The sequence below is a fragment of the Doryrhamphus excisus genome, chromosome 13 (genome assembly GCF_030265055.1).
Source record: "Doryrhamphus excisus isolate RoL2022-K1 chromosome 13, RoL_Dexc_1.0, whole genome shotgun sequence".
In the NCBI taxonomy this organism is placed as follows: Eukaryota; Metazoa; Chordata; class Actinopteri; order Syngnathiformes; family Syngnathidae; genus Doryrhamphus; species Doryrhamphus excisus.
In genome coordinates this window covers 16161855-16180576 of record NC_080478.1, presented here as the reverse complement: position 1 = coordinate 16180576, position 18722 = coordinate 16161855, and the positions used below count along the sequence as shown (strand labels likewise).

The 18722-nt window shown below is 42.0% G+C and overlaps 1 long non-coding RNA gene across 1 annotated transcript; it reads left to right on the top strand.

Moving 5' to 3' along the window:
* The first annotated feature begins 3092 nt into the window (after nucleotides 1–3092).
* On the top strand, nucleotides 3093–10032 carry LOC131140294 (uncharacterized). The gene is made up of 3 exons (XR_009132381.1): nucleotides 3093–3222; nucleotides 6253–6391; nucleotides 9633–10032. It is a non-coding gene; the product is annotated as an uncharacterized LOC131140294 (long non-coding RNA).
* The last annotated feature ends 8690 nt before the right edge of the window (nucleotides 10033–18722 follow it).

The following is an 18722-nucleotide window of genomic DNA, read 5'->3' as shown; positions in this document are numbered from 1 at the left end:
GATTTTCAATAAGGTGAGGGATCAATGAATTAAATATTCCCTGAAATCTGTCATTATTTTTGCATTATAATTATTCATTATTTCCATGTGGAAATTTGAAACAAATCACACAGCAACATGAATTGTGACAACCAGGTTGTGAGTGAATAAAAACACTTGAGATTATGACAATAGTCAGAATGTATTTTAAAAAGACATATTATTACAAGAATAAAGCCAATTTAAATATTAGTAAATAACAACACACCAGAACACAAAACACTTTCTAAATAAAACTTTTTTATTATTAAAGGAGACAATATGTTTTCTTGCAAAATTGATACAGACCTTAATGTTCTTTTTTTCATCTCTTTCTCATGTTGGCGTCATGAACACTGAGGTCTGGAGTTCTTTGGATGTTGTTGCGGGGTCTTTTGTGACCTCTTGGAAAAGTCGTCACTGCACTCATAGGGCAATTTTGGTTGGCCAGAAACTCCTGGAAAGTTTCACCACCATGTTTTTGTCGTTTGTGGCTAATGGCTCCCGTTGTGGTGTGCTGGAGTCCAAAGCTTTATAAATGGTTTCATAAAATTTTATACCTTTCATTCCTTTATGAAACATCACTACTAGACATCTATTGGTAACCCCTACTCTCTTCAGTTTTCAAGAAATAATGTTTTTGCGTGCATTTTGGCCAGCCATCCCTGCACTGTCCCCCATGGATCCACCCCCAACCCACTTTTTTTTTTCAAGATATCTTTCAAAGTCTGACTCATTTGACCAGAGCTATTCTCTCTCAAAGCACAGAATTAACTCACAAGTTGCCAGCTCAGTGCCGTCCAATGGAGACACGCCCACCACATTAGCAGCCATGCCAGCCGGAACCGTTTGTGGGTGAATTGAAAAAGAGTATTTTTGCTGCAATGTTTGAGTTAATCCACAATAATAACAAGTTCATCATTTTATTGACTATGCATTGTTGTCACCATGAACCGGAACCGACTGAACTCTCCAGAGTAGCTGTTCTTGTGTGGTGTACTAATCAAGCAAAGGAAAGAGAAGAAGACCAGACATGGTGGCACTAAATGGCACACGTGGCTTTCATTGCTTCCATATTATACCCATCATGCACTGCAGCAGGGGGCATAGAAAATCCATCCGTCACAGGGAACGGACACACACGCGTTAGCTGTGATGAAGGCAGCATGGAGGGGCTGTATTATTCCAGGAAGTTGATATTCCAGGGATTTCAAGTATTCCCTTCTCGATATAATTATATGAGCCAATTTCCCTTTTTGAAAGAACGTCTGGCAAGCCAATTAATTGTGATAATCCTCAACATGAAAACATAGAGGATAGTTTAAAGCAAAAGTGAATTTTGCCTACCATCCACAGTCTTTACATTAGACAGGAAGTCATATCTTCTCTTTACTGGGTATTATAAAGATACCTAAACAGATAAAAAAAAATGAAGCTAGGCTTATTCCTTCCTGAAAAATACCCCACCCCCCAAAGGTACACTGTCATCAGCCCATCTTCCACCTCCATTGACAACCAACCAAATACCTTCTTTTAGCGGCATTCCTCGTGGAGCTATAGCTTCTTGACGTGCGCGTTTCATTAATCCCAAACCAACAGTGATGACAGTGAGGGAAAGGATTACATGTCAGGCTGACTGATTGGCTTTGAACGGAGCTGCTGCTCACTCTTTGTATCAAGACCACGCTCAAATTACACTTGGCTTGAAAAGGGAACACGCCGAGGCCCTGGAGAACTGCTGGCACAGAAACCAAGAGTGGGACACTTTCGCTGTCTCGCTCGCTTTTTTTTCTTCAGTCTCACACACGATCTTATTCCATTGTCGGAATGTCTTTTGACCGCCTTTGACACGTAGATACGTCCATCCGTCCGCTTATCCTTACGTATGTTGGAGCCAATCCCAGCTGACTTTGGGCGATACACACTGGACTGGTTGCCAGTCGTGTAGCACACATGGACAAAACAATCATTCACACTCACACCTATGGACAAGTTCAATTCACCATTTAACCTAACAAGCATGTTTCCACACAGATATGCCCAAGTGGAGATTCGAACCCAGGTCTTCATTTTGGCTGGCCGGCCACTTCTGGGAATGTTCACCACTGGTCCATGTTTTTTTTTTTGCCATTTTCAGATAATGGCTCTCACTGTGGTTTGCTGGAGTCCCAAAGCTTTAGAAATGGCTTTATAACATTTTTCCAGACATTTTTTCAGATTTTCCAAGGATAGACTCCAGTTCGCCATGAACCATCGACAGGATAAGTAGTAGAAAATAGAGATGCTCAATTGGCATTTTATCAATATCCAATATACAGACACTGTCCAGCACTTCATTACCAATACCGATACAGGCAGCAGCTCTTCCCTCGAAATAATGTCCGGTCAGATGGTGATGGGGAGGCGAAGTTAAGTGCTTATAAAAAAGTGCTTCTTGAGCATCATGGCTGTTGTCCTTTTGTCCTGTTGAGCTTGCACATACAGTAATCCCTCATTTATCCCTTGCAGTTAACTGCTTCCAGACAATGATAAGTCAATTTCTGTGAAGTAGGATTTCTTATTTATACATTTCATATTAGTTGCCACGTTTACATGAGGAGTCTTTCCTCTTTCCGAATGACTTTTCCGAAAACAATGGTATACATGGAAAGGAATATTCAAAACTTCTGTGTACGTGCCGCTACAACCAAACAGAATAGTCAATGGGGCATGCGCAGTAAAGCGTAAACATCACGTGATACCGACTTCCCGGAGTTTTTCTTTCACTTGTTGGAATAACTCCTTATTGCAAATTTTTCGTTCGTAGAGGCTTAAAATTTAGTTTGGATCAAAAACAAACTTTTCCGCATCAGTCCAGTGCCGATTGCTGGCCTCCATTTTTTAAACTGAAGAACCTCTCGAGCTGCGTGTTACGTCATATCTGAGCATGCGCTGAAAGAACGTACCCGGGATAAATTCAAACATTAAAAGAAAAAAATCAATCTTGCTAATACCTTATAATTAAACTTGGGATATGTTTTATATAGATATACATAATTTTAAAGAAAAACTGGACTTGTGAATAAAGTATAAAAGTGTTTAGATTCTGTTCCACAGATGGCGGTAATGCACACGAAAGCTGATTGCCAACCGCCAATAAACAACAGAAGAAGAAAAACACGACGAAGAAGAAGAACGAACCCCAACAACTTTCAGTTCAAACGGGTATGGAACACAGACACCCTTGAATACAATTTATACCATTAACACCATTGCAGTTTTACACTGTTTTTACACAATATAGTAGACATAATACGAGTAAATACGCATATAAGTGGTTTAAGACATAAATGTCATAATAAACATAATAAACATGTCAACTCCACAGAGAGATTTTCCAACTGAGACACAAACACGCTAACATTTCCAAAGTAGTATATAATGAATTCAAATTTGGCAGTAACTTGCCCACTAATTGTTTCCTTGTACCTACCTGTTCCACGGGCGACCCACATCCGTGAACGGCACACCTCTGGCCCCGCCCATGCCTCCCTTTAACAGATCGATAGGCCGTCAAAGTGCCTCACAGGCATAGCGACTGCAGGCCGTCTGAGATTTCGCCCTCTCATTGTCCATCTTCACCGTTTCAAGTGCATTTATCAGGTTACACTGCTGCGCTCCTCTGTGCTAAATGCACGGCTGAGCAGCTGTCCTGAAAAAAAACAAAAACCTAATGGCACATCAGCGAACCTTTGTCCCGGCCGCTCTGCTCACAAACTTTCACCACGCGGTTATGCAACCACAGATACAGCGAAAGGTGACACGATGGGACCCATTAGAGTCCCATTCACTTCTCTAGTTTAGGGACAATCTGGATTATTCATTCATTCATTCATTTTCTACCGCTTATCCTCACGAGGGTCGCGGGGGTGCTGGAGCCTATCCCAGCTGTCTTCGGGCGAGAGGCGGGGTACACCCTGGAGCCAGCCAATCACAGGGCACATATAGACAAACAACCATTCACACTCACATTCATACCTATGGACAATTTGGAGTCGCCAATTAACCTAGCATGTTTTTGGAATGTGGGAGGAAACCGGAGTACCCGGAGAAAACCCACGCATGCACGGGGAGAACATGCAAACTCCACACAGAGATGGCTGAGGGTGGAATTTAACTCGGGTCTCCTATCTGTGAGGCCTGCGCACTTACCACTCGACCACCATACAGCCTGTCACATATTATCACATATTTATACATTCATTCCTGATTAGGTATGTATTGTTTGTTGTTATTATTTTCAAAGCTATACCGTCTTGGCCAAAATATTATATAATATTTATTTTTTCTTTTTATATTATATATATTATTCATTCATTCATTTTCTACCGCTTATCCCCACAAGGGTTAAAAAAAAAATGAAATATCAACAAAGAAGCGGTAATTGTGTTATTCTCCTTATTTCAGCTTAAAAGTATGAAAACAATGAAGGCCTGTAAGTGAAAAATGCACCATCAGACGCTATAATGACTCCTGGCCTGTTGAGAAATGGCTGCTTTTAGCCCAAATAGTGTGTTAGTGAACACTTGAACAGTGTATGTTAGCTGATGGCTAATAAACAATAACACACACACACACTATACTAAGTGCACGTGAAGGGTTTTGCTGTTTCCTTTAAGATTTATTCACTTCTCTGTATCTTTATCTGTGCTGCTCAGTGAGGGAGCAGAAATATTTCTAACTATCTCTACAATGTATCTACTTCCAACCATGGAAACACTTTTGTGGGATGTGTGTGTGTGTGTGTTTTGAGGAGGGGTCTTTTCTCACTGTTTTATTGCCTCTGCCATGTATTTACACGTTCTTATGGGCTTTTCCAATTTAAACACTGCTTTGGAAATAATGAAGGGAGATAAGGAAGGCTGATAAGGTGGGATACGTCCATCAAATGGAGAAAAAGCCACACAGGCTCATTGCAGCGTTATTACCAAGGACTCAGACACTATTTTCAACTCTATTAAGACTATTGCTTCATCTTAGTGTGCGGCTATCTGATATTTGAGGATGTTTGATGCCTGCACTTTTTTATTGCTGTCTCAAGTGCAACTCAAGTCTTTTCACTTGGGGGTTACTTCCTGGACCGGCAGGCAAATGGCAAAAATCTGTAACTGAGACGGCAAGAAGATTTTTAATACACGGCTCACCCTCACCCTCTAAACCCCAAACCCTGATTTTGATGTTCTCTTATTTCAGATCAACATTTGCAATAAATCGTGTAACTGCTAATCCTGTAACTGTAAGCTTGATGTTGATGTTCCGTGATTTCAGATCAACATTTGCAATAAATCCTGTTCATGTAGCAGCGAATCCTGTAACCGCTAGCTTGATGTTGATGTTCTCTGATTTCAGATAAACATTTGCATTAAATCCTGTTACTGTAACAACTAATCCTGTAACTGCTAGCTTGATGTTGATGTTCTTATTTCAGATCAACATTTGCAATAAATCCTGTTACTGTAACAGCTAATCTTGTAACTGCTAGCTTGATGTTGATGATATCCTATTTCAGATCAACATTTGCAATAAATCCTGTTACTGTAACAGCTAACTGCTCGCTTGATGTTCTCGGATTTCAGATCAACATTTGCAATAAATGCTGCAACCGTAACAGTTAATCCTGTAACCGCTAGCTTGATGTTGACGTTCTTATTTCAGATCAACATTTGCAATAAATCCTGTTACTGTAACAGCTAATCTTGTAACTGCTAGCTTGATGTTGATGATATCCTATTTCAGATTAACATTTGCAATAAATCCTGCTACTGTAACAGCTAATCCTTTAACCGCTAGCTTGATGTTGATGTTCTTATTTCAGACCAACATTTGCAATAAATCCTGTTACTGTAACAGCTAATCCTGTAACTGCTAGCTTGATGTTGATGTTCTCCTATTTCAGATCAACATTTGCAATAAGTGTATATATATGCAATTACAATTGAGTGAATTGCATAATCAGTTCACAGTTCCACATGTCCAAAAGGAGTAGGAAGAAGCAAAGCTTATTAAATCCTACCCTTCCATCTGGTACTTTTACAATCATTAACTGTTACATTTGTTCACTTCCTGCTTTCCATAATACAGTTTAAGTTTTTTTTTCAAAGGTTTTTAATAATAATATTTCTATTATTGTTAAAGTAAAAAAATGCATATAAAAATAAATGTTTTTGAAAATGATCGTATTTGTGTGTCTTCCAGTCTCCCCAACTCTACCTGACTGGGATACCTTCATCTGAGGATTTTATGGGGGCCCAAAGGTGCAGGGAAGAAATGGTCCGGCTTAACTCCGGAGGGAAGCCATAGATGGGCTTGACCTTTTGCAGCGTGTCAAGCAAAGGTTAGAAATCTCCACTGGCCTTAAAGCAAATGCACTTGTTTGCCATAATGGAGGAAACCCTTGCCTTCTCGCAGCTAGAGACCAGCGGCGTCAGTCTCCAGAGAATTCCCTCAGATGGAATTCTCTCTGCGTACACGCACACACATACAGTTAGGTAAAATTAGGTTAAACGTGCCTTGCTTTGTTGTTGAGTTATTTGAAACTAACATGGAGTAATATATTATGTAATATACTGATATATAGTTGATGGTCAGATCAGCTACCTAAGACTGCATACGGGCATCACATCTCTTATCCTTTTTCCAGATATACTGCAGAACTGTCATAAATATCAGAAAGACACGCTGTCTGTCGAGGGCCTAGAGACATATTGTACATCAACACACACCTGCCTCGCTCATAATTTACACATTTATATTCTCAAACCTGATTTCGTATTTAAAATATGACTCGTAAAGTGTGATATATGGAAATGGACAGATCACATGTGATTCCTAAATGAATCAAATGCTTTAGTGTCCCTCGGCTCTCCTGTGAGAGGAGAGAACCTTGACCATGCAGGTAATTTACAGTGTTATGAGATGAGTGCAAAACATGCTGTAAATAAATAAGAGCCTACCCATTTCCTTTTAGGACAGGGGGAGGTTAGACACACCCCCCTTCCCACTCCGGCACCCACTTCCCCTGCACATCGCTGCCCTTTTGAAAAGAGCCGTGTCCCTTGGCCGGGTGCATGTGTGTGTATATCATCTGCAGAGGAGGCGAGCACAAATGGGGCAGCAAGCGACACTATGCAGTCCATTTGCTAATTTCAATATGGTGTCCGTCTGTGCGGGTTTGGCCTTGGGCACAGGCGCAGCCGCCACGCCAACAACCCCCTCCCCCAATCCCCACCTCTCTCTCTCGTTGTTCACCGCTCCCCAATTGTCAACCCTGGTGTCCCTTTGACCTTGCTCTCAATCACAAACACACATGCACTTCTATCGAGTCCATAGGAAAGCGTACACAAATCACTTTTAATAATACTCCTCTGCTTTCACAGTTTTATTATTATTATTATTATTATTTAATGCTTCTCATTGTTAGTGTAAAAGAAGAACAGAAATGCTAAGTAGTTGAATCCTAACCACCAGAGTTCAGCATCATCCTTGTATTTAGCCCCTTGAAGATGCATTAGAGCCATTTAATGTCCAGCAATAAGCCATGGGACCCAGCTTGTGTTGCCACAGCATATTGCAATAAGACATGAAAAATCACGTCTGGCATGATATCAGGTACTTGTACATACATGCATCACAACGTAATGTAAAATGTAGTGTCAGTTGCTCAGACGCAATGCATAATGGGTAAACTTTTTTCACGTCAAACTCGTATTGGTACAGCTTTGTATATTTTGTTAGGTATATCTTTTCAGTGGTAAATTGCTGTGTGATGAGTTTAGTGTTGTTAGTGAAGTGTACTTAGGCATGGTATTTAACAGGGGTGTCACTAGGTTCTGAGGCTGGGCGGGGGGTTTAGACCCCTGGAGATGCACAGGATATTAATGAATGTAGTAGACATAAAAAAAAAAATCCGAAAAAACAAATAATGAACAAGAACCAGGATATAACTTTCCCACTTTTGGACAGATTTAGTAGATATACTCAATTGTTTTAGGCCACCATTAAATGTACACAAGTACACACAATCTATACTGCAAAACCGCTGCTCAAGCTCTGCAACCATTCTGTCCAGTAGATAGTGATCAATTATATAATAATCATTATTATATTTATTATTATTATTACTATCATCATTATTTTTCTTCTGATTATTACTACTACTATTAGTAGTAGTAGGCTAGTATTAGCCTGCTTACTGGCTTGCCCTATTATAAGAAATTTGTCAGAGATTTTTTTTGTAAAATATAAAAAATCAATACAAAATATCAAATTATTTCATGGGGCTTAAGAACATTTTAGGCCTGAAGCCCCCCTAAAATAGGCCGAATTACGCCACTGGTATTTAAACATTAGTAACTGTACTAAAGTAAAGGAGGTGTCACGAGATTAAGCGTTTGCCATAAATTAGCTGGACAGCTCTATAAGCGGCTTATTCACCGTAATTTACAATAAATGACAATTTACCATTTACGTATATACAGTCCACAACGTGCTTTGAATTTCGCAGCTTCACGGTTTCATGGTTGACTATGACTTATTATCAGTCCAAATATATGCATGGGTATACCAATTTTACATATTTTTGGCCTAAATTAGGCATTTTCACACATATAAATTACTAAATGAACTAAAACACAAACACATTGAAAGAAAGGTTCATTCTACAGTGGTTAGTGTGTTTCTTAGCGACAATGATTCTGTTCATTGATCACCATTATTTTAATATTAGGATCATAATATAATCAATATGCATGTAATAATCTGATGCGCCAACACCCACTGCGTTATGTGTGAAAGTCAAACACCAGATTAGTACTCTTTGATTTATATTTCTTTGTCAAAAAAATCCCAAATGAGCATGTCCGAGGATAGATGATTCTAGAAATCCAAATAAGTGCAGCCGGTGTGTGTTGCTTGTTCCTAGGCTCCAGCAACAAGGAGATCCACTCCAAATGTCACTTTGAATTGATTTGCTCAATAACGCTGCACGCTGATGTGGCAATGATCATTCCCCAGCTGCACGCTACAATAGCAAATGGAGTGTGTTTTCATGCTAATAATGCTCCCTTTTGTCCGCCATCCACCTTCACATGGCGCCACTTTGGAGAAGCCATAAAACAAATGAAATCATGTGACAGGTCTGTTTGCTTTTGGTTTTAAATGAAATAACCCGACCAAGGCTGACTGTGCTGTTGTTTCATTTTTTTTTACAGGCCCATGAATGGAGATTAAAACATCTCCCGTGAAATGTTTTACAGTTGTTACACATGGTGTCTTTTCCCCCCACACCGCCATATACCTCTCACCCTCCGCCCGTTCTCTCATGTGGGACAAGGTGTTGAACAGAAGCAGAGGGAATATCCCACTATCCTCTGTGCATTATTGTAATTAGATTTCCCTGGATAGCTCAATTAAGTCGTCCTGCTCAAGGGACCTGCCAGTTTGTGGTTTTCTCACAGGGGCGTCGGTTGTTTTAAGTAAGGCAAGAAAAACTCAAACGGACATGAAGAAGTTCAGTCATCCAGAACTTCTTTCTTCTTTCAAAGCCAGCAGCTTTTAACTGTGTTGTCTTTCTGCAGAAACCTGGCGGGAAAAGAGAGAGAACCCTCCAAGGCAGATGCTGCTGAGGATGGGAAGCCTTAATGTCATGCATATTGTAATGAGACGAGCTCCACCTATGGACCACCTGTTGAACTGCAGTCCTGTATGTAAATACAGTATAATCAAGCATCTTGGTGGTAAAATGGTAATACGAGTGTTGAGACACTTCATTTTTTCATATTTTTTTCATTTTTTCACAGCATGACTGGGCTTTCATTGTTTATTATGACTTTATTATGATTTTTTGGGGAGTTTTTCTGTTTGGAGTGTGGTTTGAAAAAACTAAGTGATCTCTGACCTCACCAAATGCTCTCCAAGCACTCCAACATATTATAGGTCGTTAAGTCGTTTACATACATTAATTGACTAAAAAATTGATTCTATGGTCATTATTACAACCTGAAACACAAGTAAGCAAAACACACTTGGGCAAAAAAAATCCTTTAGATTCTCGCTGGACTCAAGACAGACGTCACTCATAGTGATGGTTTCAGCTACATGTTTTGTTTGACTTTTTTTGTTGGATTCAATACAGGCTGCACGGTGTACAAGTGGGTAGCACACAGGCCTCACAGCTTGGAGACACAAATTAAATTCCACTCTCGGCCATCTCTGTGTGGAGTTTGCATGTTCTCCCGTGCATGTGTGGGTTTTCTCCGGGTACTCCGGTTTTCCTCCCACATTCCAAAAACCAAATTCCATTTGCTTCCGCATTGTCCTGCAACTTGCTGTGGCAGCGGGTGTAAAGTATGAAAACTTTGATACGCATTGTTTAAGAATATGTAGCGAAGTTACTAATTGCCTGGCTAAATTGCATAATACTACAGGGACAACATGCGTGCAAGTGTAAACTAGACTTTACTAGGCAGCTGGGATAGGCTCCAGCACCCCCTGCGACCCTCGTGAGGATAAGCGGTAGAAAATGACAAAGCATGGTCTATCCATCCATATATTTTCTATGCTGCTTATCCTCACGAGGGTTGCGGGGGTGCTGGAGCCTATCCCAGCTGTCTTTAGGCAAGAGGCGGGGTACACCCTGGACCACGCATGCACGGGGAGAAGATGCAAACTCCACACAGAAATGCCTGAAAGGGGAAATCGAACCCTGTATCGGTAAAGAAGTGCCGGACAATATCGACATATAAGATATCAGTAAGAAAGCCAGCTCTAGTCGCCATGGTAACGGGCTGACGGACACTCAGCATTGGCGTGGAGGTGGATGCTACGTGATTATTTATTTGTGAGAACGTCAACCGGCGTGAATATGTTCGGAGGAATTGAACGTCACATGCGGGTGACAAAAGGAGATTCAGCACTTTTGATGATATGTGGTTACATTACCGCTCTCAAGGCTGGCGCTGAGTTTAAATGTGCCGCTAACATTTCCTTTTATTTATACCCATAGACCTTGGCTGAAATAAATGAGTTGAGACAAGTGTGAGGGCCCGATGTTACGAACAATTTCTTCCTGACATGAGGAAACGACATTCAACTCTTTCACTGCCAGCGGCTGACAGGCCCGTCGCGGCTCTTGCGGCGGGAGGCCTCTTAAAAAGATTCAATGTCGGCATCAATGTGAAAGTCATTGTGTCATTATCTTAAATCTTAACAATGCAGCCGGCATGAGAGTGTGAGAGACAAGCATATCTGTCAAGGCTCAGCGGGAGATGTTTTATTCTCTGTGTACAGTTTAGCCTGAGATTAGCGCTCCAAACCCGGAAAGTCACTCCCTTTTCCCACAATTTACTACCTCGTAGTTAGAATTTTTATTGCTGCCATTTACGGCCGTATCCTTATGTCCCATGCTTATGAACTTTTCTATGCAAATCACTCACTCGAATCAAAAATAGACACGGATGATCAAGCGACTGAGACATGAGGAAAAAACGGTCTTCTTCCCGTCTTTTCTTCTTTCTCGTGTTATTTAATGTCTGGATTCTGTGTGTAGTAACTTTGCAACCTATTCTTAAACAATGCGTATCAAAGTCTTCATACTTGACAACATACTTTTTCCTCTCAATTATGTCTGCCAGTCATCTTCAAATGAGTAATTTTACTTTATTTTAGCTTTATTTATTTATTAATTCATTCCTCACAGGGCGGCATGGCGGTCTAGTGGTTAGCGCACAGACCTCACAGATAGAAGACCAGGGTTCAATTCCACCCTCGGCCAACTCTGTGTGGAGTTTGCATGTTCTCCCCGTGCATGTGTGGGTTTTCTCCGGGTATTCCGGTTTCCTCCCACATTCCAAAAACATGCTAGGTTAATTGGTGACTCCAAATGAATGTGAGTGTGAATGGTTGTTTGTCTATATGTGCCCTGTGATTGGCTGGCCACCAGTCCAGGGTGTACCCCGCCTCTCGCCCGAAGACAGCTGGGATAGGCTCCAGCACCCCGTGACCCTCGTGAGGAAAAGCGGTAGAAAATGAATGAATTAATGAATAATTCCTCACAAGGATCGCAGGGGGTGCTGGAGCCTATCCCAGCTGTCTTCGGGCCAGAGGCAGCCAATCACAGGACACATATGTATAGACAAACAACCATTCACACTCACATTCATGCCTATGGACAATTTGGAGTCGTTAATTAACCTAGCATGTTTTTGGAATGTGGGAGGAAACTGGAGTACCCAGAGAAAACCCATGCATGCACGGGGGGAATCAAACTCGGGTCTCCTAGCTGTGAGGCCTGCGTGCTAACCACTCGTACAGCCTTCTCCATTGTCATTCATTCATTCATTTTCTACCGCTTATCCTCACAAGGGTTGCGGGGGTGCTGGAGCCTATCCCAGCTGTCTTCGGCCGAGAGGCGGGTTAAACCCTGGACTGGTCCCCAGCCAATCACAGGGCACACATAGACAAACAACCATTCACACTCACATTCATACCTATGGACAATTTGGAGTCGTTAATTAACCTAGCATGTTTTTGGAATGTGGGAGGAAACCGGAGTACCCGGAGAAAACCCACACATGCACATGTGGGAATCAAACTCGGGTCTCCTAGCTGTGAGGCCTGCGTGCTAACCACTCGTGCAGCCTCCTCCATTGTCATTGTTACTTAATTGGCTCTTGCTCACAGTGTTAATTTGACTATATGTGTGGTCTACTGGATGGAGGCGGACAGCTGTCCCGATAAAACCACCGAAAAATCGTTCTCAGAGATTTGGAATTCAAGCTGACGTCAACTCAAAAGAAACGCAGGCCAGTCAAACATATTTTCTCATTGTATGTCAGTGGTCAAGTGGCTCCAGTGTGAGAACAAACAAATCCTTTGGCTCGCTGTAGTGCCCCCCCATACCCCCCTACCTCAGCACTCCAGCACCACATGCAATCACATGGGACAACTTTGTGTAAAGTGCACATTTATGCACGCTTCACCTCGCTGTATTTTCACACACTTCTTTATCCCGTTGTACTTCCTGTGAAGTCCTAGACGCCAGCGGTGGCGGCCATAACGGCAGCACATTTAGATGTAGACTTTGTCTGGCGCTGCCGTCTGACGAGCATCGAGAGCCATGCTTTTTTAATCTGCTGCTGGATCACATAGCCAGGATGTTGCTGGGGAGGCTGACCATAAGCCTGCAGGACTGGACTTTTGTCCTGGTGCCATGGCGACTGGGGGGGAATCAATATTACATTAGTATGATCACACTATATGGATACCACCACGGTGACCACCTCTTCTTCCAATGGGCTTTTAATGAGAGTTATTTGATTGGGAAAGGTGCACCCGGGGGGGCTGGGGGGTGGGGGATGCTCAATGTGCAGGGGGGCCTCTAAAGTGCCCATGAATGGCCTTAATGAGGGTGCCAAATGGAGGCATAAAGAGGCAATGGGTACACTTTTCACTTTAGTCTGACATACCGTTGCTGCCCCCTGAAGCCCTTGAGCGGGCATTTGTGGAGGGTGGGACCACACTTGGAGTTCTACTCCTCCTCTTTGGACTCATTTTGGAAGAAAGTGACCTTGGGACAGGGGATTGAGCAACGGAGAGAAGGGGTAATATGTGAAGGGTTGAGGTGGAGTTCAAGCTATGTCAGATGCTTTGTATTGTGGAGAAACAAAAAAAAAATGGGAATGGCATCATCCTTCCAATTCCAAGCCTCGTTTTAATCCCGAGTCATTCATTCGGAGCCCACGCAGCACTATTGGATCTCATACAGACACAAACAAACCCCCCCTTCCCTCCATCTCTTGCCCTGACCCTGATCCGCGTTGGACAAGTTCACCATCTTGTTCTTCCTCAAGTCCCAGTCAATGGGTGTCAATATGTTTGATTGGCCGGGAGACAGCGGCTAGAAAGGGAGTCGATGAGGGGCTGATAAGCAGCAAGAGGCTGATTTGTTTTCATAATGACGGCTTAAATAAGCCCAGGCTGGCTCCCCCGTTAACCTGACACCACCTGAAACAGGCAGCATTCGATAAAGGTATGGACATGTGCAGACTGAACATTATCGTGCTATCAGGTGTAGGCATTTAGTGGATTAATCTGTTTAATTAATCTGTTTAAGGCTTTTTTTTATAACGCATTGACTATACAGTATATTACTTAATTTATTGTCAGCAGTTCCTGATCCGAGGTCAGCGTACGCATGTATACAGCACACAAACTCCTGTTCAAGTTGCTGGATTACATATGAGACAAGAAAATATTGTATATCGGCTCCAAAGTCATTGATTGTGTCTCAGAGCTTGTATTGTGTGTACATGCTGGCGTTCTTTCTTTGGGTTTTTCTGCTCAGCAGAAAACAGGAAAAAACATTTGACTCATTTCATCATGCTAATAACCTTCCTGTTTTGTTCTTCCACATTGGGTTGTGAAGGCAACACCTGCCAAGGCTTACACCTCCATTGTTATTCATTCATTCATTTTCTACTGCTTATGCTCACGAGAGTTGGGGGTGCTGGAGCCTATCCCAGCTGCCTAGTAAAGTCTAGTTTACACTTGCACGCATGTTGTCCCTGTAGTACTGTAGTAGTGCAAGTATAAACGCCGCTTAAGTGACAACATACTTTTTCCTCTCAATTATGTCTGCCAGTCATCTTCAAATGAGTAATTTTACTTTATTTTAGCTTTATTTATTTATTAATGAATTCATTAATTTTGTACCGCTTATCCTCACAAGGATCGCGGGGGTGCTGGAGCCTATCCCAGCTGCCTAGTAAAGTCTACTTTACACTTGCACGCATGTTGTCCCTGTAGTATTATGCACTTTAGCCTGGCAAGTAGTAACTTTGCAACCTATTGATAAACAATGCGTATCAAAGTCTTCATACTTTACACCCGCTGCCACAGCAAGTTGCGGGACAATGCGGAAGCAAAGCGTGTTCAAGTATAAACGGCACTTAAGTGACAACATACTTTTTCCTCTCAATTATGTCTGCCAGTCATCTTCAAATGAGTAATTTTACTTTATTTTAGCTTTATTTATTTATTAATGAATTCATTAATTTTCTACCGCTTATCTTCATAAGGATCGCGGGGGTGCTGGAGCCTATCCCAGCTGTCTTCAGGCGAGAGGCGGGGTACACCCTGGACTGGTGGCCAGCCAATCACAGGGCACATATACGTAGACAAACAACCATTCACACTCACATTTATACCTATGGACAATTTGGAGTCGTTAATTAACCTAGCATGTTTTTGGAATGTGGGAGGAAACCGGAATACCCGGAGAGAACCCACTCATGCATGGAGGGAATCGAACTCGGGTCTCCTAGCTATGAGACCTGCGTGCTAACCACTTGTACAGCCTCCTCCATTGTCATTGTTACCTAATTGGCTCTTGCTCACAGTGTTAATTTTACTATATGTAGATGTATACATAATGTACATGATATATTAATACAGGAGGATAAGAGTCGACTTTTCAATGGATCATTTCCCCCCCCTCCCGTTAACATAAAGATTGTTGCTCCATTTCTTTGTCCACTTTATTGTATGAAAGCAAACAATAGCCTTTTTACTGGAGAGCGCCTCCTCCTCCCCTATGACAGGCTTTTATGGCATGACAGTTGCACTATACCTCCGCAATTACTTTTCAATTAGCACGCCGAACATTTCCAACACTGCGGCGCAATTATTTTATAGCTCAGTGTCTTAGCCCATTAATGGCGCTACCAACAGCACGGGAAGTGATAAACCATCTGGCCGGGCTCCCAAAGAGATAGAGCACACTTAATGGAGTGAAAAAGTAAAAGCAATTAATGTCACATTAATATAATGATAATAATGCCTTCCTGCACGGCTCTGGCAGGCAGAGCAGGGCGCTGGCACACACTGCTAAGCTGAAGTCAGGCTCCATGGAGTCCTCGGGATGGAAGGAGGGCATATTCACAGCTCCTCCGTCTGCAATGGGATTGCAAACTTCCCTCAAGCGCTTGTACGTACTTCATTTAGTACGTACAGTGAAGAAAATAAGTATTTGAACACCCTGCTATTTTGCTATTTCTCCCACTTAGAAATCATGGAGGGGTCTGAAATTTTCATCGTAGGTGCATGTCCACTGTGAGAGAGATAAACTAAAAAGAAAAATCCAGAAATCACAATGCATGATTTTTTAACAATTTATTTGTGTGATACAGCTGCAAATAAGTATTTGAACACCTGTGTATCATCTAGAATTCTGACCCTGAAAGACCTGTTAGTCTGCCCATTAGAAGTCCACCTGCACTCCATGTATCATCCTGAATCAGATGCACCTGTTTGAGGTCGTTAGCTGCATAAAGACACCTGTCCACCCCATACAATCAGTAAGACTTTAACTTGTAACATGGCGAAGACCAAAGAGCTGTCCAAAGACACCAGAGACAAAATTGTACACCTCCACAAGGCTGGAAAGGGCTACGGAGCAATTACCAAGCAGCTTGGTGAAAAAAGGTCCATTGTTGGAGCTATCATTAGAAAATGGAAGAAGCTAAACATGACGGTCAATCTCAATCGGAGTGGAGCCCCATGCAAGATATCACCTCGTGGGGTCTCAATGATTCTAAGAAAGGTGAGGAATCAGCCCAGAACTACACGACAGGACTTGGTCAATGACCTGAAAAGAGCTGGGACCACCGTTTCCAAGGTTACTGTAGGTAATACACTAAGACGTCATGATGTGAAATCATGCATGGCACGAAAGGTTCCCCTGCTTAAACCAGCACATGTCAAGGCCCGTCTTAAGTTTGCATATGACCATTTGGATGATACAGAGGAGTCATGGGAGAAAGTTTTATGGTCAGATGAGACCAAAATAGAACTTTTTGGTCATAATTCCAATAAGCGTGTTTGGAGGAAGAAGAATGAAGAGTACAATCCGAAGAACACCATCCCTACTGTGAAGCATGGGGGTGGTAGCATCATGCTTTGGGGGTGTTTTTCTGCACATGGGACAGGACGAGTGCACTGCATTAAAGAGAGGATGACTGGGGCCGTGTATTGTGAGATTTTGGGGAACAACCTCCTTCCCTCTGTCAGAGCATTGAAGATGGGTCGTGGCTGGGTCTTCCAACACGACAACGACCCGAAGCACACAGCCAGGAAAACCAAGGAGTGGCTCCGTAAGAAGCATATCAAGGTTCTAGCATGGCCCAGCCAGTCTCCAGACCTGAACCCAATCGAAAATCTTTGGAGGGAGCTCAAACTCCGTGTTTCTCAGCGACAGCCCAGAAACCTGACTGATCTAGAGAAGATCTGTGTGGAGGAGTGGGCCAAGATCCCTCCTGCAGTGTGTGCAAACCTGGTGAAAAACTACAGGAAACGTTTGACCTCTGTAATAGCAAACAAAGGCTACTGTACCAAATATTAACATTCATTTTCTCAGGTGTTCAAATACTTATTTGCAGCTGTATCACACAAATAAATTGTTAAAAAATCATGCATTGTGATTTCTGGATTTTTCTTTTTAGTTTATCTCTCTCACAGTGGACATGCACCTACGATGAAAATTTCAGACCCCTCCATGATTTCTAAGTGGGAGAAATAGCAAAATAGCAGGGTGTTCAAATACTTATTTTCTTCACTGTATATGTATCATCATTGTTAAAGTGGGAGATTCATAATGATAAGGTGCAGTAATACATTTTGCGCAGAACTGTAACACAAACGTTTGATTTATTATAAGTTAGAGAATGTTTACAAAACCTACCTTATTGCCTTATTAATGTATACGTTCTGTCCTTATTTAATATCACTCTTTACCCTCTCTCACAACATGGTAATAAGAATGACACATAAACAAAACCAAAGGTAATAAACCTTTTTGGACACTCACTGAAATACTTAAAATCATCATTTTTATCGAGGATATTATATATAGCCTTACCAAGACCTTTTTATTATTTCATTTTTAATGCTTTTTATTACAATAATATATCATTGCGGTATAGTTACCCATTGTTATCCTTTATTATACTGCTGATTGTGTAATTGAATGGAATGGAAATATAGTTCCTATCAAAAGATGACTGTAATAGCTATTTACGCTGCTTTACTGTACTTGGTGCATTTACGTAAACCCCCCGTTCATGCACTACTACTACTTCTTCACCATAATGGTTCAGACTGTATCACAACATGTGTTACAGAATGACACCACTAGTTGGTGATCAAGAGCAATCTGATTGGATTAACATTAGGAATGAGAGGAAGAAGAAGCCACAATATAATGACAGCAATGCTAAGCGCTAAATCAACAACACTTGCTATTTCGACTAAGGGGTCGCCACAGCAAATCGATCTCCTCCATCCAACCCTGTCTTCTGCATCTGTCTCTCACACCAACTACCCTCATGTCCTCCTTCACTCTCTAAACGCAGCATCCTTCTGCCAATCACTATCTCTGGTCAGGACATGTCTCAATCATCTCAGTCTGGCCTCACTCTGACTTTATCTCCAAGGCCTCTAACATGTAATGTCACTCTGATGTACTCGTTCCTGATCCTATCCATCCTGGTCACTCCCAATGAGAACCTCAGCATCCTCATTTCTGCTACCTCCAGTTCTGCTTCCTGTCTTTTCCTCAGTGGCACTGTCTCTAGACCAAACAACAGTTTTGTGTACCTTACGACACTTGTTAT